This window comes from Hyperolius riggenbachi, chromosome 4 (assembly GCF_040937935.1).
Source record: "Hyperolius riggenbachi isolate aHypRig1 chromosome 4, aHypRig1.pri, whole genome shotgun sequence".
NCBI classification, from domain to species: Eukaryota; Metazoa; Chordata; class Amphibia; order Anura; family Hyperoliidae; genus Hyperolius; species Hyperolius riggenbachi.
Genome location: NC_090649.1, coordinates 200,900,203 through 200,923,419, shown reverse-complemented (window position 1 = coordinate 200,923,419; position 23,217 = coordinate 200,900,203). Strand labels below are relative to the sequence as shown.

The window sequence follows — 23,217 nt, the reverse complement described above, 5'->3', positions numbered from 1 at the left end:
GGTCCCCTTGAAGTTTTCCACATTTTATCACATTACTGCCACACACATTAATCAATTTTTGGGGAATTCCACATGAAAGACCAATACAAAGTGGTGTACACGTGAGAAGTGGAACGAAAATCATACATGATTCTAAACATTTTTTACAAATCAATAACTGCAAAGTGGGGTGTGCGTAATTATTCAGCCCCCTGAGTCAATACTTTGTAGAAAAACCTTTTGCTGTAATTACAGCTGCCAGTCTTTTAGGGTATGTCTCTACCAGCTTTGCACATCTAGAGACTGAAATCCTTGCCCATTCTTCTTTGCAAAACAGCTCCAGCTCAGTCAGATTAGATGGACAGCGTTTGTGAACAGCAGTTTTCAGATCTTCCCACAGATCTAGATTGGATTTAGATCTGGACTTTGACTGGGCCATTCTAACACAAGGATTTGTTTTGTTTTATACCATTCCATTGTTGCCCTGGCTTTATCTTTAGGATCATTGTCCTGCTGGAAGGTGAACCTCCGCCCCAGTCTCAAGTCTTTTGCAGACTCTAAGAGGTTTTCTTCCAAGATTGCCCTGTATTTTGCTCCATCCATCTTCCCATCAACTCTGACCATCTTCCCTGTCCCTGCTGAAGAGAAACAACCCCAGAGCATGATGCTGCAGTGTCACCACCATATTTGACAGTGGGGATGGTGTGTTCTGAGTGATGAACAGTGTTAGTTTTCTGCCACACATAGCGTTTTGCATTTGGCCAAAAAGTTCCAGTTTGGTCTCATCCGACCAGAGCACCTTCTTCCACATGTTTGCTGTGTTCCCCACATGGCTTGTGGCAAGCTGCAAACAGGACTTCTTATGCTTTTCTGTTAACAATGTGTAATAGATTGCGGAAAAGCCGCCGCGCGGACTGGCGGCGAGGCGGCTGGTTCCGCGTCCAGCTCGGCGGTTTGCACGCAGCAGCGTGCGTCTGATGTGGCTGGGCCTGTTAGTGCACACAGCATGTGCGCTGAGAGGCAGAACCTTTATGACAAACGAGGAGGGATCAACTGACCAGGTTGGTCAGCTGATCTCAGAGCAAGTGGCTATTGGTTGATCAGCGATGGGTGGCGCCGGGCTGCGCCGCTCTATATATAGTTATTGCTGGTCAGTCTCAAGTTGTCTGCCGTTGCGAACACTTACGTGAAAGCACTCAGACCGTAGTCAGATCCCACAGTGTGTTAGAACAGGAGGACCTGGGAATTCTCACTGAGCCAGATTACTTCTGTATAGAGATGTCGCAAACCGACGATTTTCGGTTCGCGAACTGGGTTCGCAAACTTCCGCGGAAGGTTCGGTTCGCGGAAAAGTTTGCGAACCGCAATAGACTTCAATGGGGAGGCGAACTTTGAAAAATAGAAAAAATTATGCTGGCCACAAAAGTGATGGAAAAGATGTTTCAAGGGGTCTAACACCTAGAGGGGGGCATGACGGAGTGAGATACATGCCAAAAGTCCCGGGGAAAAATCTGGATGTGACGCAAAGCAGCGTTTTAAGGGCAGAAATCACATTGAATGCTAAATTGCAGGCCTAACGTGCTTTAACACATCTTGCATGTGTATACATCAATCAGGGAGTGTAATTAGAGTACTGCTTCACACTGACACACCAAACTCACTGTGTAACGCACCGCAAACAGCTGTTTGTGTAGTGACGGCCATGCTGGACTACTGCGCAACATGGCGAGATTGCTCTTCCTCACTCAGTGATGTCAGGTAATATGTGACTTCCTTCTCAACTTTCCATGGCATTGTTAAAAAGCTTACGTTTTGTTTTTAAATTACATTTTCTACTTGCTGTGTACTTGTTCAGTACCGCTACAATTAGAATCCTGTGGAGGCGGGCAAGTCTGCCATTGTGACCCCGGGTAATGGCCGGGGAATGAGGGGTTTAAATCCAGGAGGAGGACTTTCGAGGCCCTGCTGTGTATTTGAAATGAATGTACTTTAAATCCTTTAACGAGAACCAGTTATGGCGGGCAAAGATGACACCACATTCCTTTTACGAGAATCATATGGAGGCGGGTAAATCATTTGTGACCCCGGGTAATGGCCGGGGAATGAGGGGTTTGAATCCGGTGTGGAGCCTGAGCAACGGCTACCACTACATGTCCAAGGAGGGCAGCAGGCAGGCATGCACGCCCGCCCGCCCCGAGGTAGTGACCAAAAATAACAATACAGGAGGAGGACTTTTGAGGCCCTGCTGTGTATTTGAAATGAATGTACCTTAAATCCTTTAACGAGAACCAGTTATGACGGGCAAAGATGACACCACATTCCTTTCACGAGAATCATATGGAGGCGGGCAAGTCTGTCATTTGTGACCCCGGGTAATGGCCGGGGAATGAGGGGTTTGAATCCGGTGTGGAGCCTGAGCAAAGGCTACCACTGCACATCCAGGCAAGGAGGGCAGCAGGCAGGCAGGCATGCTGCCTGCCCTGAGGTAGTGACCAAAAATAACAATACACAGACCTGCCGGTGCCTGGTGGCCTTCCTCTGGGTCTGCCTCTAGCTCTTCCTCTACCTGGTTTGTCCATTTTGTCCATCTCGGAGGGGATGCTAGGTATATGCAGTGAGCTGGGTTCACTGAACAGTAAAGGTACTTGGATGCAGTGAGATGGGTTCACTCAACACAACAGGTAGTAGGATGCAGTGAGCTGGGTTCACTCGACACAACAGGTAGTAGGATGCAGTGAGCTGGGTTCACTGAACAGTAAAGGTACTAGGATGCAGTGAGCTGGGTTCACTGAACAGTAAAGGTACTAGGATGCAGTGAGGTGGGTTCACTCAACACAACAGGTAGTAGGATGCAGTGAGCTGGGTTCACTCAACACAACAGGTAGTAGGTATATGCAGTGAGCTGGGTTCACTTAACACAACAGGTAGTTATGTGCAGTGATGAGTTGGGTTAAGTAAACACAACAGGTAGTAGGTATATGCAGTGAGCTGGGTTCACTCAACACAACAGGTAGTAGGTATATGCAGTGAGCTGGGTTCACTCAACACAACATGTAGTAGGTATATGCAGTGAGCTGGGTTTACTCAACACTACAGGTAGTTATGTGCAGTGAAGAGGCGGGTTAAGTAAACACAACAGGTAGTAGGTATATGCAGTGAGCTGGGTTCACTTAACACAACAGGTAGTTATGTGCAGTGATGAGGTGGGTTAAGTAAACACAACAGGTAGTAGGTATATGCAGTGAGCTGGGTTTACTCAACACAACAGGTAGTTATGTGCAGTGATGAGGTGGGTTAAGTAAACACAACAGGTAGTAGGTATATGCAGTGAGCTGGGTTCACTCAACACAACAGGTAGTAGGTATATGCAGTGAGCTGGGTTCACTCAACACAACAGGTAGTTATGTGCAGTGATGAGGTGGGTTCACTCAACACAACAGGTAGTAGGTATATGCAGTGAGCTGGGTTCACTTAACACAACAGGTAGTTATGTGCAGTGATGAGGTGGGTTAAGTAAACACAACAGGTAGTAGGTATATGCAGTGAGCTGGGTTCACTCAACACAACAGGTAGTAGGTATATGCAGTGAGCTGGGTTCACTTAACACAACAGGTAGTTATGTGCAGTGATGAGGTGGGTTAAGTAAACACAACAGGTAGTAGGTATGTGCAGTGAGCTGGGTTCACTCAACACAACAGGTAGTAGGTATATGCAGTGAGCTGGGTTCACTCAACACAACAGGTAGTAGGTATATGCAGTGAGCTTGGTTCACTCAACACAACAGGTAGTAGGTATATGCAGTGAGCTGGGTTCACTCAACACAACAGGTAGTAGGTATATGCAGTGAGCTGGGTTCACTCAACACAACAGGTAGTAGGTATATGCAGTGAGCTGGGTTCCCTTAACACAACAGGTAGTTATGTGCAGTGATGAGGTGGGTTAAGTAAACACAACAGGTAGTAGGTATATGCAGTGAGCTGGGTTCACTCAACACAACAGGTAGTAGGTATATGCAGTGAGCTGGGTTCACTCAACACAACAGGTAGTAGGTATATGCAGTGAGCTGGGTTCACTTAACACAACAGGTAGTTATGTGCAGTGATGAGGTGGGTTAGGTCAACACAACAGGTAGTAGGTATATGCAGTGAGCTGGGTTCACTCAACACAACAGGTAGTAGGTATATGCAGTGAGCTGGGTTTACTCAACACAACAGGTAGTTATGTGCAGTGATGAGGTAGGTTAAGTAAACACAAAAGGTAGTAGTAGGATGCAGTGAGCTGGGTTCACTCAACACAAAGCTAGGTATATGCAGTGATGAGGTGGGTTAAGTAAACACAACAGGTACTGGGTATATGCAGTACTGGGTAGTACAATGTGCAGCTCCCTGTCACACACACAGGTAGTCAGTCACTGAATGTGCTGGGCTGCTGGCAGTGGCACACACACACTATCAATTAGCAAGGCTGTGTATACAACAAAAGTGTCAGTTTGACACACAGTAAAAAAAAATAAAGTACAGGATGAGCTCTGAAAAGAGCTAGGGTGCTATAAAAGCAATAACAATCAGCCAGGAGCAAACTAAGAAGCCAAGAACCTAACTAATCTGTCCCTAGAAGAACAAGTCTGCAGCAGCTCGCCCTAGTCTGTCTAAAAGCAGGCACACGAGTGAGTGTAATGGCCGCCGGACCCTGCCTTATATAAGGGGGGGGTGGGGCTCCAGGGCTTACTGTAGCCTGAATGGCTACAATGTGCCTGCTGACTGTGATGCAGAGGGTCAAAGTTGACCCTCATAGTGCATTATGGGGCGAATCGAACTTCCGCAAAGGTTCGCCTGGCGCAGGCGAACGCGAACCCCCAATGTTCGCCTAGAACCGTTCGCCGGCTAACCGTTCGCTACATCTCTACTTCTGTATTACTATTGTGTTATACTTCAGACTAGTTCCAGGGTGTTGAGACCACGGACCTCACACCCAAGACTAGGGATACTGTGTACCATCGCATTGTACTTCAGACCAGTTCCAGGGTGTTGAGACCACGGACCTCACACCCAAGACCAGGGATACTGTGTTACCATTGTGTTATACTCCAGACTAGTTCCAGGGTGTTGAGAACACGGACCTCACACCCAAGACTAGGCATTGTTTGATATTTGTTATGACCTATTGCATTCCTGACTATCCCTCTGCTTTCTGATTCGGTACCTACGCATATCTGATTACCTGTTGCCAACCCTGCCTGCCCCTGGTTACCGAATCAGCCTTCTGTCTCTGTACCTTATCTGCCTGTGTGTTGCCGACCTGGCCTGCCCGACCTTGAGAGCTATCCCTCTCCATTGAGAGATTAGTCTCCAGACCTGCTTGTGACGCCCACCTTCTAGGTGTCACTCAGCCACAGGGCCTTCTTGCTATTCAGCCTGGGGCTCCACCCCTTTGGATGTCTCAGGCTGCTGAAAGGTCTTTGCACTTCCCAGAGGGAGATATTTCCCATACTGCCAAGGACCACCTGCTCCTCGGGTGGTCCCACTCAAAGTCATTACTGTTGCACCAAACACTCACACTATATAGCTGTCCAGAGGTTAGTTATACTTGTATTATTGGTGATTCTGCAGTTCATCAATAATCAGGTATATATCTGTATTCTTGGTGATACTTCAGATCACCAATAATCAGATTCTCTCTGTGTGCTGACACAGATCGTTACATAATGGCTTTCTTCTTGTCACTCTTCCATAAAGGCCAACTTTGTGCAGTGCACAACTGATAGTTGTCCCACGGACAGATTCCCCCACCAGAGCTGTACATCACTGCAGCTCGTCCAGAGTCACCATGGGCCTGTTGACTGCATTTCTGATCAGCACTCTCCTTGTTTGGCCTGTGAGTTTAGGTACACGGCCTTGTCTTGGTAGGTTTACAGTTGTGCCATACTCCTTCAATTTTTGAATGATTGCTTGAACAATGCTTCGTGGGATGTTCAAGGCTTTGGAAATCTTTTTGTAGCCCAAGCCTGCTTTACATTTCTCAATAACTTTATCCCTGACCTGTCTGGTGTGTTCTTTGGACTTCATGGTGTTGTTGCTCCCAATATTGTCTTAGACACAGGTGCACTCTATTTAGTCATTAGCACTCATCAGGCAATGTCTATAGGCAACTGACTGCACTCAGACCAAAGGAGGCTGAATAATTACGCACACCCCACTTTGCAGTTATTGATTTGTAAAAAATGTTTGGAATCATGTATGATTTTCGTTCCACTCCTCACGTGTACATCACTTTGTATTGGTCTTTCACGTGGAATTCCAATATAATTGTTTCATGTTTGTAGAAGTAATGTGACAAAATGTGGAAAACTTCAAGGGGGCCAAATACTTTTGCAAGCCACTGTATATATATATGTATATATATATATATATATATATATATATATATATATATATATATATATATATATATATATATACACTCAGTGTCTCTTCAGTGTCTCTTTATCAAATACAGAGCTGCAAAAAACTTCAACAGTCATTTTTTTTTGTATTTGAATGCATCCAACTCAAGTTTGATTTACAAGTTTTACATTTTAGGTAAATAATTACAAACCAGGAGTTCAAAAGTGAAAAAGTTTCCCTTAAGGCAGCCGCTTGTGACATACAGAGATATATCTGCTGCCAAAAACATGCGGATAGCTCAGCAGCAGAAACCCAGTAGCGTGTCTCCAAAGTATAATATACCAATACAATAGATGACAGTAATGAGACAGAATCTGCATTGTTTCAAACAGCTGGAGAAGGATGTGTCTGTACATCACAATGAGAAGGTGAACTACTTTTGGATGAACTGTGTATTTGTGAGCACACACAGGATGAGCTGGAATTTGGAAGGTAATTGTACTTTGATAAGAAAATTATAATCATGCATGGAAAAGTCAAAAGACAAGCATTTTAGTTATAGTAGTAGGAATTCTTGTCAAAATGAGCTAAGCAATGAGATAAAAGGCAAAGAAATACACACACCTGTGGGGAAGACAAAGCACAAATTAATACCATAGTGTGCAAGGAGTTTTACTCCATTTTTATTCCAATGGCCATCCCCAAAAAATCAAAGGAAGCAATGGTAGTTTCTGGGGTCTATCAAATGATCTGCCTATGTAGAACTATTTACTATTTAGCATACTGGGATACAATGAAGTTTTCTTAAAAAAAACAAAAAAGGGGGGGGGGGGGTTATGTAATAGATATTGATTTCCTATGGGAAGTTCAGCAAACTGGATTCTAACACGTTCCTGTGTTAGCTTATTTCATTAGCTGCTGGAAGCCTGTAGGCTCTTACTGCATTGTATCAGCTTGTAAGAAAGTAAAAACAGGGGTGGGATTGATTAAAATAAGCTAACTAGAGTAAAATAGCCCTATCTGCGGGTAATAGCTATGAGCCTAGAGATTTTTTTCATAGCTTAAACAAATGGCTCGGAAAAAAAAAATACACAGTGATTTAACCGTTCTCTTGTTTTCAGACTCTGATATTGCAGGCAAAGATAAATAGCAACAATTCAATCAGAACTAAAATGTATCAATATCTCAATTCTGGCCCATTTTTTTATATTGGTAAAACATACACAATAGTAACTACGGTAAACACTAATAATGCTTCAGAGCTCAGTACATGTTTATACTTTGACCAAAATTTACATTTTATGAAATTAGCAAAATTTAATCTGTGAGATTAACAAAGTGTAAAATGCTTCCTCCTAGCCGACTCGGCTATGTGAAGTTGGCCCCCCTACAATCAGCACAAATAAAAGTTCTAGCATGTTTGGTTAAGCTACGTTTGTGCCCGTTTGTGCCGCAAAAATAAACATTTGTGCTGCTTTTGTTTTAAAGATAATAGTAATTATCTTTTTCCAAACGATGACATCACCCAGCCCCCCTACAAAGGCGCACGGACACAAAAGTGGTGTCGTTGGTTAGTGCTGGGTTTGTGCTCATTTGTGCTGCAAAAATCACTGTTCTATCTGTTATCGTTTTTGAGATATTAAAGGTTTTTTATAAAGGTCAAAAGTTAACCCAGCCCCCCTACAACAGCGTACAGACACGAAAGTGATGTCGTTGGTTAGTGCTGGGTTTGTGCTCATTTGTGCTGCAAAAATCACCGTTCTATCTGTTATCGTTTTTGAGATATTAAAGGTTTTTTATAAAGGTCAAAAGTTCATCTAGCTTCATTCACTTCACTATTGAGATGTTTCTGGTTTATTTAATGTACAGATAATGCCCGGTTAACAAGATAGGGACTGTAGGTTCATTCTTCTATGTCCCCACCTCTGTTTGTACCCCCTCTGAGTGCCTCTGCTTGTACCCCCCCCCCCCCCTGTGCTTTGTAACCCCTCTCTGTCTCTGTTTGTACCTCTGGTGCCCCCCTGTGCCTCTGTACCTCTTTGTGTACCCGCTATGCCTCTTTTTGTACTCCCTGTGTCTCTATTTGTACCCCCAGGGGCTATGGCTTAAAGTATTAGAGGCAGAGGATCAGCAGGACAGCCAGGCAACTGGTATTGCTTAAAATGAAGTAAATATGGCAGCCTCCACATACCTCTAGCTTTAGCTCCCATTTACGTTGGAATAATACTAGGGAGTGAATAGCCACAACTAGAAGATACCTTGTATCCACATTTATATCTTGTCCATACTTGCTATTCTTCATGCACTACATTGACCAGAAGTAGCTAATGTTGTTTTACCTGTTCACAGTCAACAGTTGGCTTGTTTGTGCCTTAAATCTGGTTAAATGGAATTATTTTGTTACACTCTGTATAATTTAAACGAAATAAAATTTCCAACCTTTACTGCAACTTGTCTCTCGGCAACTGTCGCTAGTCCGGCACGTGTCTCAGCTTGTGTATGCGGACTAGCGACAGGCAACACTGTGAAGTGAAGGGAGCATCCGGCCGGGGGATGCTCCCTTCGGCGATAGCTTCCGCCACATCTATGCCCTGTAGCAGAGACGTGTAGACAGCTGTCGCTGCTGCAGAGCTGTTGTCTAGCTGTCGTCAGCACGTCCCCTGTGCGCTGGCGACAGCTACAATTGTAGCCCATGTGTAAGGGCCTTTAACTTTGCTCTGTCTCTGCTTCTCACCTAAATGTTCCACACCATGCTCAATACATCAGAGACTTCTGGGTTCATAGCCAAAAGTGAGAAATATGGAGCACAGCATGGAACACAATTCTGAGATGGAGTGATAAAGAGAAGTTGACCCTCTGTGCCACAGCCCAAGCAGTCCTGATTTGAGATGAGTAATTATTGAGCAGTAGGGCTAATGTTGATTTTCTGCCTATGGACTTGTGTTTGATTTTGAGCTTTATAGATTGGGGCCGGGGCATCCGTGCAACAAACTTTCATTGATCTGAAGCAAGGGGAACTTTAAAGTTATTGCAGCGTTCTATTTAATTTGAGAGCTATAGAAAATGGATAGATAGTCCACGACTTATGAATGGCCCAATCCCATTGCGATGACGTCATTTCTGCATAGAGGAAGTTTGAGTCCACTTGAGGAACTGAGTCCACCACAGGGTGGGGGTACAAATAGAGGCAGAGGGCAGGACAGAGGCACCTGGAGGCACAGGGGGTACAAACGGAGGCACAGAGGGGGTACAGAGACACAGGAGGTACAAACAAAGGCACAGGGGGTACAAAAAAAAGGCATAGTGGCAGTGGCGTTCCTACCATGGGGCGGCAGGGGGCTCCCCGCTCTGGGTGTCGGGTGCCCCAGGGGGTGTCACCAAGGTCTCCCACAGAGGCCTGTGCAGGAGGGGGAAGCAACACAGAATGGAGGGGTGGTGGGGAAAGGGGCGGGGAGGGGGACGGACCCCCCACCTCCCTCACCTGGGTCCCCTCTTTCTGGCGCTTCCCCCCTCCTAATTAGCAGCAGCTTTAGATATGAGGGCAGGAGCGGGTGGAGAGGACTTACTCACCTGCTTCCTGCATTCCAGACGATGGCGCACAGCGTCATCGTCACGTGACGCTGCCCCCCGCTTCTCCACCGCCCACTGTGCTTCCTGATTAGCGGAAGCGCAGTGAGCGACAGAGAAGTCGGAGACCAGCGTCACGTGACAGATGACGCTGTGCGCCATCGCCTGGAACGCAGGAAGCAGGTGAGTAAGTCCTCTCCGCCCGCTCCTGCCCGCATATCTAAAGCTGCTGCTAATTAGGAGGGGGGAAGTGCCAGAAGCTTCCCCCATACTGGGGGCAACTATACTACTGGGGAAACTATACTGGGGAGTGGGGGCAACTATACTAGCTATTCTGGGGGCAACTATACTAGCTATAATGGGGGCAACTATACCAGCTATACTGGGGGCAACTAAACTAGCTATACTGGGGGCAACTAAACTAGCTATACTGGGGGCAAGTAAAGTAGCTATACTGGGGGCAACTAAACTAGCTATACTGGGGGCAACTAAACTAGCTATTCTAGGGGCAACTATACTAGCTATTCTGGGGGCAACTATACTAGCTATACTGGGGGCAACTATACTAGCTATTCTGGGGGCAACTATACTAGCTATACTGGGGGCAACTATACCTGCTATACTGGGGGCAACTATACTGGGGGCAACTAAACTAGCTAGCTATACTGGGGGCAACTATACTAGCTATACTGGGGGCAACTATACTAGCTATACTGGGGGCAACTATACTGGCTATACTGGGGGCAACTATACTAGCTATACTGGGGGCAACTAAACTAGCTAGCTATACTGGGGGGCAACTATACTAGCTATACTGGGGGCAACTATACTAACTTCATTGGGGGTAACTAGTTTCACTGGGGGCAACTGTACTAGCTATACTGTGGGCAACTATACTAGCTATACTGGGGCAACTATACTAGCTAATACTTTATATGGTCATGACCACGCCCATTTTTCGCCGCGGCGCGCTAAGCACGCCGCAGGTTGTGGCCACGCCCATTTTTTATGGGGTGTGTGTGTGTGTGTGTTTGTGTCTTTTATTACCCAGTACCGGGCGCCAAATGCCCTAGGTACGCCACTGCATAGTGGGTACAAACAGAAGTACAGAGGCACAGGGGGGGTGCAGGAGGTACAAACAGAGACACGGGGCACAAAAAGAGGCATAGCGGGTACACACTGAGGTACAGAGGCACAAGGGGTACACACTGAGGTACAGGGGGTACAAACTTTGGTGAGGATTACAAAAAGAGGCACAGGGGTGTACAAACGGAGGCACAGGGGGTACAAATAGAGGCACAGGGAGTACAAAAAGAGGCACAGGGAGGGGTACAAACTGAGGCACAGAGGGATACAAGCAGAGGCATTTGGAGTACAGACAGAGGCACAGGGTGTAAAACCAAAGGCACAGAGTAGGTACAGAGGCTCAGGGGTACAAACAGAGACAGAGAGGGGTTACAGAGCACAGGAGGGGGGGGGGGTACAAGCAGAGGCACACAGAGGAGGTACAAACAGAGGGAGCAGTGAAAAATGGCGCCAAGCTCAGTTTATATAAAAATGGTGGCACTGGAATTCCATTATAAAACGATATTTAGCGTTTTAACGATAAGAACTGTAAAATAATGGCGCCGAATTCCAAAACATTAATTATAATTTTAAGATGCCCATAAAACAGTTAATTATCGTTTTGAATGGATTTATTTCTGTTATTTATCGTTTTAGCTCTTAAACGTTATTTTATAAAACGTTAACGTTTTAGGTGTTATTTTTCCATTACTACATACATGCATACATATACATACATACATACATGCATACATACATGAATACAAGCATACATACATGAATACATGCATACATACATATATACATGCATACATACATACATAAATACATACATACATACATACATAAATACATATATACATGCATACATACATACATGCATACATGTATGTATTCATGTATGTATGTATGCATGTACGTATGTATGTACGTATGCATGTATGTATGTACGTATGCTTGTATGTATGTACAGTATGTATGCATGTATGTAGCATTGGAAAAATAAAGTATAACAACTAAAACGTTAAATAGTGTTTTATAAAATAACGTTTAAGAGCTAAAAGATAAATAACGTTTTATAATATCGTACGCTAAATATCGCAAAGTAAAATGGCGCCATTATTTAGCCGGCGCAATTTTTCATTGTATGCCAAACAGAGGTGGGGACGTAGAAGAATGAACCTACAGTCCCTATCTTGTTCGTTAACCAGGGACTATCTGAACTTTTGACCTTTATAAAAAACCTTTAGGGCCCTTTTCCACCAGCGCTGGCTGAATCGTAAAGTCGCAAACCGCTAGCGATTTTACAATCGCTACGGTTTGCTTTTTAACATAGGAATCGCGTTAGGTCATTTCCACTACCGCAATTAGTTTTTTACAGGAACGCGAACGCGCGGCGGAGCGATATTTGCCGCGATTTTGCTATGCAGTGCATAGCATAGCAAAATCGCGGCCGCAAACGTCGGGAAATCGCCGGCTTTGCGATTCAGCAATCGCTAGCGTTCAGCGTGAACGCTAGCGACTGCTAGTGGAAAAGGGCCCTAATATCTCAATAACGATAACAAATAGAACAGTGATTTTTGCAGCACAAATGAGCACAAACCCAGCACTAACCAACGACACCACTTTCGTGTCTGTACGCTGTTGTAGGGGGGCTGGGTGAACTTTTGACCTATATAAAAAACCTTTAATATCTCAAAAACGATAACAGATAGAACGGTGATTTTTGCAGCACAAATGAGCACAAACCCAGCACTAACCAACAACACTACTTTCGTGTCTGTACGCTGTTGTAGGGGGGCTGGGTGAACTTTTGACCTTCATAAAAAACCTTTAATATCTCAAAAACGATAACAGATAGAACGGTGATTTTTGCAGCACAAATGAGCACAAACCCAGCACTAACCAACGACCCCACTTTTGTGTCCGTGCGCCTTTGTAGGGGGGCTGGGTGATGTCATAGTTTGGAAAAAGATAATTGCTATTATCTTTAAAACAAAAGCAGCACAAATGTTTATTTTTGCGGCACAAATGGGCACAAACATAGCACTAACCAAACATGCTAGAACTTTTATTTGTGCTGATTATAGGGGGGCCAACTTCACATAGCCGACTGACTCTGCTCCCAATTAGTTATTCCCAGTCGAAATTTACATCGAGAAATACGGACTAGACTGAGCTGAGTTTGTGATCTTCCTCCTGCTCAATACCATAGCGTACATTTCTGTTGATAATACTACTTTATCATTGGCTGTGAGGTCATTTCAATTGTAACGCCTTTATTCTTTGATACAGTTTTAAACTACAGTATCTGTATGGCCTTCTTGGCTACCTTTGACTTGTTTTATTTTCTAATACTGGTTGGTTTTTTTAATGTATTGCATGGTTCCGTTGTAATGTTGCCCCACCAGTTTCTCAACTGTTATTTATTTATTTATTTTGCTTTTGTCATTTGAATTAGGCGGAATTTTTCTGACCAGTGTCCTCTATATCTAACATAGGAACATATGTTTGACTATGTTAATTGTATTGTAATCCAAAGGTGATACACTGCCTTTTCTGCATGCTTTTTTGGACATATTTTTCTGTGTTGTATACTTATTCAAAAGTAAGATACTGTGGGCTTGATTCACTAAGATAAATAGCGCGAGTGACCTGCTGTTACTTGCGCTATTTAACCCTGCGCGCCTTAATGCACGCTATGCGCGCTATTGGCAGCATAGCGAGGCCAATAGCCTGCCTGTCAAGTGATGTCATGTGACAGGCAGCCTATTGGGCCAATCAGAGTGCCAGGATCACTTCCTTTAAAGTTACTGGACCCGAAAAGGGTCCAGGGCGGGATGATATGAACACCTGTTACTGGCTAGTAGCCGGCATTATCTACAAGCACTCACTATGCTGTGCATAGCGAGCCCTCCTCTCACAACAGGTAATAATGCACGCTATGCTGCCAATAGCGCGCATAGCATGCATTAAGGTGCGCAGGATTAAATAGCGCGAGTAACAGCAGGTTACTCACGCTATTGGTCTTAGTGAATCAAGCCCTGTATGTGTTGAATGTAGAAATAGGGACTAGAGAAAAGCATTTTATTTCTTTTTTATTCTACAATACAGATAATAGTTTTGGTACTCATAGAGTTCCAATCCATTGGTCTTAGTGAATCAAGCCCTGTATGTGTTGAATGTTACATTGTTACATAGTTATTTTGGTTGAAAAAAGACATACGTCCATCGAGTTCAACCAGTACAAAGTACAACTACAGCCCATCCCCCACATACCCCTGTTGATCCATGTAGAAATAGGGACGAGAGAAAAGCATTTTATTTCTTTTTTATTCTACAATACAGATAGTAGTTTTGGTACTCATAGAGTTCCAATCCATTTCTGCATCATGCCTGTTGAAACTTAGTTTTCGAAAGCGACTTATTTGGAGAAAAAGAATGTTTTTGGATCCCAAGTACAGCGAGACCCAATTTAGTTCCTGGTAAGAATGCTTGTGCTACCAGCTGAGATGCACAAAACAATAAAAGGTAGTGAAGAGCACAGACAATATTGCTGAAGGAAACATTTACAAATTTTGATCAGTACCACATACATTGATCCTCTGCAGCCCTGGGGATCCATTGCTGGCTCCCACGAAACTTTCCCCAACAAGCACTGCGCAGGTGTGGCAATGTTTACCTACTGCAATCCAGCACACGTGCAGTATCGGTTTTCCAAAGGGCTTAGGCAGAGCCCAACTGGGTCCGCTCTACTGCGCAGGCACGAGTCACCTGTGCCTACACAGAAGAGCGGACCCAATCAGCTCGATTGGGTCTGCTCTACTGTGCAGGTGCAGGTGACTCGCGCTTGTGCAGTAGAGCGGACTCAATCGGGCTTGGCTATTCCCTAATGTGTTTGCGCTGGATAGCGGTAGGTAAATATTTACCTCTTCATGTTCAGGAGGCTTTCAGCACTGGAACGGTGGTACTGAGGAGGACAGGGGGAAGTCTCATTAGGATCCCGAGGCTACCCCCTCCCGAGTTAACTATCCCCCAGAGGTTTTTTTTTTATAAATTAAATATTTCCTTTAAAAGGCAGTCTACAAGTGAATTCACATAGGATGAAATGCCAGTTCATCTCTACTGCAGAGATTTGAACGCTAGCTAGTTGCTACGGAAGGTACTAATGCTGACAAGGGCAAGTCTGGCTGCTTCATTTACCCAAAGAAAAAAAACAACAACAGTGCAATCAATGACACAGTCAGCACACTGTGACACACATAATGATGCTGAGGAGAAGCTGTCTTCTCATTTTCTTTTCGAAGACAAAGCTACAATGTTACATTTAATGTAATACCTGAAGTGAAGGAGCAATGTAGTTAATCAAACTGTATTATGTTCTTTGTATTTTATGGCATTTTTTTCTCTTTTTTTGCCAGATATGTCAAAATAATGACTTGTTTTCTTTACGTATGACTACAACTAAGAGTTGTTAAACCTGACAACAAAATCTGCAGAATCCAATTTATCATATTGCAAACCTCATTATTATCCAAAACACAAACGATGATAGCCCAGGTAGGGGAGAAAATATTGATTCTATAAACACCATCATCTTTTCCGTCATTGCTCAGCTAAACGATTATGCTTTGAAGAAGTAGTGAGAAAGGTGAAGGCCAACACTAAAGAGAGGTTCAGAGAAATGTTATGTCTCTATAATTGTAAGGCTGGCTGTGGAAAACATAATGTCTCACCAAGACTTATGAGCTTCAACAATCTTAGGAGCGTCTTTCTTTTATGACTTTCAACTCACAACATTTTTTTCCTCTCAGCCTTTGTCAATCCTTTTCCAGAGTTTCTTCAACTTTTTTGATGACATCTTCTAAAGTGGGGTAGAGAGAACGTAATGAGCCCAGTCAGGATTAAGCCCCAATCTTGATAAAGTTGGCCATTAACGGTACAATTTTTTCATCAGATGCAATCTTTTGATGCACTTCTTACGATCCAAAATAATCTAAAGGTAATTCTCGATTGTTCCCATAACTAGGTCGATTAGGGAATTTGCACTCTTTAGATAAGATTGTAAAATCCAACTTTTGGACTGACGGAATTTTTCAGTTCCAATCGACCAAAGAATTGTTTCACCTCGTTTTTAACCAAACACTGCACTATTTTCTGTACAATTGACCGCAGCTGCAGCCCCAGGACCGCCTTACGCCAATTGGCGTCAGTTCCTGGAGCCGTCTACTGAAGGAGATCACGCACAGGGTGCGCGCGCATCTCCTTCTCAGGGGCGGAGCTCCGCCCCCTCTTCAGTCTCCGAGCGGCTATTGCCGCTCGGGAGACTGTTAGACGGAGTGATCGCCATCTATTTACACAGTGCAGCGCTGCACTGGGGACAGCCCCCTGGGGAACAAGAGAGTGATTCGCTCTCATAGGCAGAAGCCTATGACAGCCGATCGCGTGATTGGCTGGCTGGTGGGAGGGAGGGGATTGGAGAGAACAATAAAAAGGCAAAAATAGTAAAAAATAAGTAAAACAACATGAACATAAATATTGATTTAAAAAAAAATAAACACGGGGGGGCTATCAGACTTCACCAACAGGGAGCTCTGTTGGTGGGGAGAAAAGGGGGGGGGGGGGCAGGGGATCACTCATGTGCTGTGTTGTTTGGCCCTGCAGCTTGGCCTTAAAGCTGTAGTGGCCAATTATGAAACAAGCAGCCTGGTCTTTAGGGGGGTTTACCACTGTGGTCTTTGAGTGGTTAAAGTACGCCATTCATGAAGTGTGAAAAAAATTAAAAATGTTGTATTACATAATGATGCCAGCAAGCTGGAAATTGATGCTCACGTAAAGCGATGAATCGCTTTACGTGAGCACAACTCCGGGAGGTAAGCTGCACAGAGCCAATCTACACCCAGCATCTGGTGCCAACCATTTCTGTCTCTACCATTATTGCTGAACTGGAAATTGATCCTGTTTCTACTACACCAGATATTTCTATGACACAACCACACTTGTATTAGTATAATTTCTCCACTGGTCAGTGTCAGGTGCCATGTTTGCAAAGCCATTTGGTGAGATTCTCACAATCCTGACAATTTCAGTCATCCCTACTCCAAAGCCTATTTTGATCAGGTTATATTACATTTCAATACAATTCTTTCAAACGGCATATAACCCTCCAAAAAAGCCATATCAAAGTTAATTCACTGGAATAGGAGATAAATTAGTTTTGTTTTAAGATGCCATTATCATACATAAACACAGCTCAAATTTTTAAATTATTCTGGAGGTAATTTCAGAGTCGCCAAGGCCTGGTAAATAATGGTGATAGGTGGCACAGATATCGGTGGAGGGAGTGTTTAGCCGGGAAGGGGCACAGATATTGGCAGAGATTTGGCAGAGGGGTAGGTTAGTGTTAGGCATCAGTAGCTGGATTGTTAATGTCAGAAGAGGGTTAGGCCATAGTAAAGTATCAGTAAAAATTATGAATTTTCGATTATCGGAACTAGCCACTGCCCAATAGTAGAATATTTGTAATTTTACCAATAGCTTACTGGCGGCTTTCCCTGGTGCCCAAATTACCACCAAACCTTTTTGAATGTACACGTGTTGACGTTAGTTATTTTCTGTGCCTCTGCACCTGGACTTGGGAGTATGCCTTCAACTGAAGCAGCCAGTGAAAACGGTAGCTCTAAGATGCAGAAAGCAGTTCCATGGATAAAAGACTCTTTTGCGTTATAAAAAGTTATGTAAATTTTTTTTTCTTTAAATAAACTTCAGGGAGCAATACCTTTAATGGATGACTAAATCATACAGAACACGAAGCTTTCAAGCAACTAGGCCTGAGAAGGAGGCCATGTTCTTTGAAAGCTCACAATAAAATAGACATTTAATGTATTATTCTCCATAGCAGTAATATAATCCAGCAATTTTCATGACATCAGATTGACAGCAAAACAGCATTTTGCATAGCAATACATTTTGCAAAGACATGGTATCTTACATTGTGCTTTACAAGACACGTACACTATTAAACCTTTTTATATCTAGAAATAATAAAATCCTATGTCAAATATACCTCCTGGTAATATTCACTCCTCTGCTTACAAGCAGGCATCAGAGAATATTGTCTTGGGTGTTTGCCTATTCAGTATCATTAGTGATGAGATTCAAACTCCAGCCAAAAATGACTTTGACTTCAGTTCAGCTGACGTTGGTGTAGGCAAAGGCAAATCTGTACAGGCCAACAGTGCCTGCTGGGCTGCTCCCATCTCTATCCCCCTTTACCCAAAACCAGGTATGCAGATTAAACTGCACAGGTGCAGGGAAGAGCAGAGAGAACCTGATGCAACACTGGGGCAGATAAATATAATGCCCCATTCCACTACCCTGCAGAAGGGGAAAACATACAAGTGGGGAGAGGAATTGCAGCCCCATTAGCCAAGTAAATATAGTGCAGCCACTGCATGAGTTGGGCGCACAGTTGCCAATAGTGAAAATATCTGTAATTTAAACTACCAATATTTTACCATTGACAAACCTGGTACCCATTCACACTTGAACCTTCCCCCAGTACCTAAAACTAACCGACCGAATGCCTAAACCTACCCCCTCCCCCCCCTCTAGTACCTAGAAAAAACCTCCACCTAATGCCTAAACCTAATCCTCCTTCCTAGTGCGTAAAATAAGCCCACACCTAATGATTCAACCATGATCTGCCCCAACATATGCCTAAAGTTAACCCCCCATCTAATTCCCAAACCTATTACCCCCCCTTTCCCACTAGTGCCTAAAAAGAAGCCCCACCTAATGCCTAAACCTAATCCTCCCTCCTAATGCCTAAACTTAATCCCCCTGCTAGTACCTAAATTGAACACCCCCCCACTTAATGCATAAACCTAATCCCCCTGGTAGTGCCTAAAACAACCCCCCCCCCCCCACACACACACACACACTTCCTTCGTAATGCCTAAACTGAGCCCCCTACCTAATGCATAAACACTTATCCTCCCTCCTAATGCCTAAACCTAACCCTTCTGCTAGTGCCTAAAACAACCCCCCCCCCACTTAATGCCTAAACCTAATCCTCCCTCCTAATGCCTAAACTGAGCCCCCTACCTAATGCTTAACCTAATCCCCCTGCTAGTGCCTAAAACGAACCACCCCACTTACTGCCTAAACCTAATCCCCCTGCTACGGCTTAAAACAACCCCCCCCCCCTCCCCAGCTACGGCCTAAACCTAACCTACCCCTCTGGTGCCCATTACCTGTAGCCTATCAGCTACTCTAGTAAAAACCTATATCATATTCAGTTACAACTCACCGCCTGGGCAGTGGGCACCCGATCATTCATACTTGGCATTGGCATCTCTTAGATGCCTGCCAAGCTGTGTGCCCAAATCACCTGCTTTGCCCTAGCCTCTCTAAGTATCATGGGTAGTGCAAACACATGTACATAACAGCTGCATTCTCAGTAAAATCTAGAGACAGGTTATCTTGCAGATCAGCTGGGAGCAACCCAGAGTTACCCTTTATTTTATAAACTCGCAAAAGCCTTAATAAACCATACAAACTCCATGCAGATGGTGTGCTAGCTGTGATTTATGCCTAGGATTCTATTGCTGCTTAGCCACCCTGCTACCCAAAATAAAATGATTTTCAGCTTCTCAGGTCTCAAACCCAGAAACCTTCTGGGTCATTCTGAGTTAATTATTTAGTTAGATATTATATAAGGTCCAGCGCTCAAATAGTCAATGACAGTAAATAAAAAAGTCCAGATACAGTGTTCCAATGTCAGGTAATATAATACAAAGGGCAATGTCCACTCCAACCAGAGTAGAACCCTGCAGGTGTATGCGCTCTATCGTGGGTCAGCAGATACCCCTTTTGACAGTCAATAAGTATACATAGACAGCGCTCCACTTCTTAGTACAACTGAAGGAATCCCCTCAAGGGGCCGCACTCACCCAAAGGTTGTGACCACTGTCAGATTGGTCTCAGATCGCTTGTATATTATCCTCCTGGCCGACTGCCCGATTCCTGTTGTGCTGTGCTGCAATCCTGCTGGGAGCCTTGTTCCACTCCTATCATGCGGATTTCAGTATGCAAACATCTCAGGTAACAGCGCATAGAGTAATAACGGGCTCTCCCCCGTGCCTCTCCGGATAGGCTCGCTGGGTTCGCCGGTATCTCCGCTGTAGTACTTCCTGCTCGTCTTGCTAGCTCCTGAGATGTTTGCATACTGAAATCCGCATGATAGGAGTGGAACAAGGCTCCCAGCAGGATTGCAGCACAGCACAACAGGAATCGGGCAGTCGGCCAGGAGGATAATATACAAGCGATCTGAGACCAATCTGACAGTGGTCACAACCTTTGGGTGAGTGCGGACCCTTGAGGGGATTCCTTCAGTTGTACTAAGAAGTGGAGCGCTGTCTATGTATACTTATTAATTATTTAGTTAGACTATTTCCTTTCAAATTTTGCGGCTTTTTAACTTCCACCTTGAAAAGACAACAAATATAAAAGTAAAATGATATAAAAACAGTAAGTAGTTTCCTGTTTATCATTCTGCCAGGACTATTATTTAATCAGCCAATTAAACGTTAATGCCAACATGACTTTATTTAAGACATTTTTGTTCTATTAAAATGTTTCTGCCTTAGTAATTATTTTAGTTAAAAATCATGTCACCAAAAAGTCACCATTCCCTTTAAGGACCATAAAAAAGATTGTTTGACGTAGAGTCAGATATTTTAGTAGAAGTATTTGTTGCATGTTCTATAATGATAAACTGTATCCTAATGTTTTACATTCCAAAATGTCAGCAATCCTCCCAGGAATAATAATGTAATGTCATTTGCTAGACTTTGTGTTTTACACAGACCTCTGAAAAGTTGTCATAAGGTAACAGATCGTTAAAGTAGAACTCTGCTTGCTTTTTGGTTTTGTCTCGTCTGGTTTGTTTCTAAGTCTGCATCCTTATTAAAGAAATTCTCTTAAATAACCTCTAAAGGTGAAATAAATAAACCAATCTCTCTACTTTATAAATTAATAATGCAGCCAATGAACACAGAGAAAAAACTGTATCAGATAAAATGAGAGAGAGATTTAGGACACGTAATAGATGATCCCCAATGGGCTTTGATATGGAGAAACACTTCAAAATGCTCTAGTAACGTCTCTCTGACAGAAACCTCAGTTAAAATCATGTTTCGCTCATATCTAACTCCAGTGAGGATAAATAAATATAAATCCTCCATTCCAAAAACGTGCTTTAGAGGTTGCTCCAATTTGGGAGACTATTTTCATACTTGGTGGACATGTCCCATAGTTCAGAAGTTATGGAACAAAGCATTTGGGCTATTAGATGAAATATGGGGTAAAAACATCCTAACCACCCCAATAGTAGCTTTACTAAACATAAGACCCGCTAGCCTAAAGAAAGAAGAAAATAACTTATTCACTAAGATCTTAGTTGCCACTAGATCCCATATAGCTCAGTCCTGGCTTACTAAAGAATTAAACTGGGAAAAGGTAATACAAAAAATTAATTATATATGTATGAATGAATATATAATGGCTCTGACAACAGGGGACTCTTCCCCATTCTTCTCCACCTGGTACCCATGGTTGATTTCCAAACACGGGAAGCACCTATGTGTTAATCTTAAAAACATGGACAGGGAGTAACAATAAGCTCGAGGCGGTTCTAGAGGGAAATATACTATATATTATACTATTAAGATAAATAACATGGAGTAGAATCAAGGTACCCCCCCCCATAAGGTAGATCAACATATTAATCTTCGTATTTAAACTAAACTAGCGAAAGGTATAAAAGGAACTGACTTTTTCCCCCTAACAGGTTACTACTTTTGAACTGATTGACTGTTAATACTTACGTGAGAGAAGCCTCACGGATATACAATATGTTCATAATAATAAGAATATCTTTGTTTGTATGTTTGTTAGCCTATCAGAATATTGGTTATATGCTGTAAATACCGCAAGTTCTATTTTGGTGTTATATTACCAGATATGTATGACTTAATACTTTAATAAACACCTTTTTTGAAAGTAAAAAAAAAAAAAAAGAAATTATCTTCACTTCTATTTACAGAGACGGGACAGAATAAATCACCTACATTTTCAAGTAGCAACACATTCAAGGAATGAAGAAAAAGTGTGGTGAAGGAATTTTAACCTGTTTGTGTTGCTTTAATTGATGCCTATGTTATCTTTGGTGAAAACAATTCCCAACCTGAAATTTTCCCAACAGGAACATAGGCAGCAGAGAGTCTAACCCTTCTGCACTCTTTTTACAGCTTAAAGTGGTGTCCCCCCTCCCTTTAAAGTGAACCAGAAACGAATGTAAAAAAGTTTGATACTTACCTAGGTAGAGGGAAAGCCTCAGGTTAGAGGCTTAACGTGTCCTCCTCACCCACACCGTTCCCATGCATGGACCCTCTGAACACATCTGACAAGAGCTTGTCTGCGCTTGCTTGAGTATGGCCATGCCTGCACAGTAAGCCAAAGCTGCCCTTCCAAAAATGGGTTAGTGCTACTGCGCAGGTGCAGTAAGGCGCATACAGAAAGAGTAGCAAACGTTCGGAGGGTCTCAGGCATCTAGGGTAATTTCGAGGATTAAAGTGGACCCAAATTAAAAATACAAGATTTCTGAAATAAAATCTATTTTCTAACTTTTAATAATAAATAGCAGCCTTTTTCAGCTGCACGATGACCAATATAAAATATTTTACATTTATTGGAGGAACCCTTCCATTCCTTTCATATTCCCGGGACAGAATCCGGCAGACTAGTGGAGGAGATAAAAAACAAAACACAGGTTGCTACTGATGATGTCACAGGGGAGGTGATCTCAGCCTGTATGAGATTTCACATAGACAACGCCCCTGTGAGGGAGGGTAGCTAATGACAAACACGCCCATGATCTAAAACCTCCTACTAAGCTCAGAAGTAATAGCTACCACCTGTATAACCCTAGTTATGAAAAGAGAAGGGTGAAAGCAGTGCCGGGCCGAGGCATAGGCTGGAGAGGCTCCAGCCTCAGGGCTAGTGTTGGGCGAACAGTGTTCGCCACTGTTCGGGTTCTGCAGAACATCACCCTGTTTGGGTGATGTTCGCGTTCGGCCGAACACCTGATGGTGTTCGGCCTTTTAAGTTCGGGTTCGCCCCGAACTACTAAATGGCCGCCGAACAGGGCCGAACAGGGCCC

At 43.6% G+C, this 23,217-nt stretch overlaps 1 long non-coding RNA gene across 5 annotated transcripts in view; it reads left to right on the top strand.

Annotated features, from left to right (window-relative positions):
* The window catches only part of LOC137570626 (uncharacterized), a 117,138-nt gene that overhangs the window by 69,317 nt on the left and 24,604 nt on the right, over positions 1-23,217 (top strand). For all 5 annotated transcript variants that reach the window (XR_011031120.1, XR_011031121.1, XR_011031118.1 and 2 more), the window contains exon 3: positions 6,755-6,854. This is a non-coding gene — a long non-coding RNA (uncharacterized lncRNA). The remainder of the gene's footprint in view (positions 1-6,754; positions 6,855-23,217) is intronic.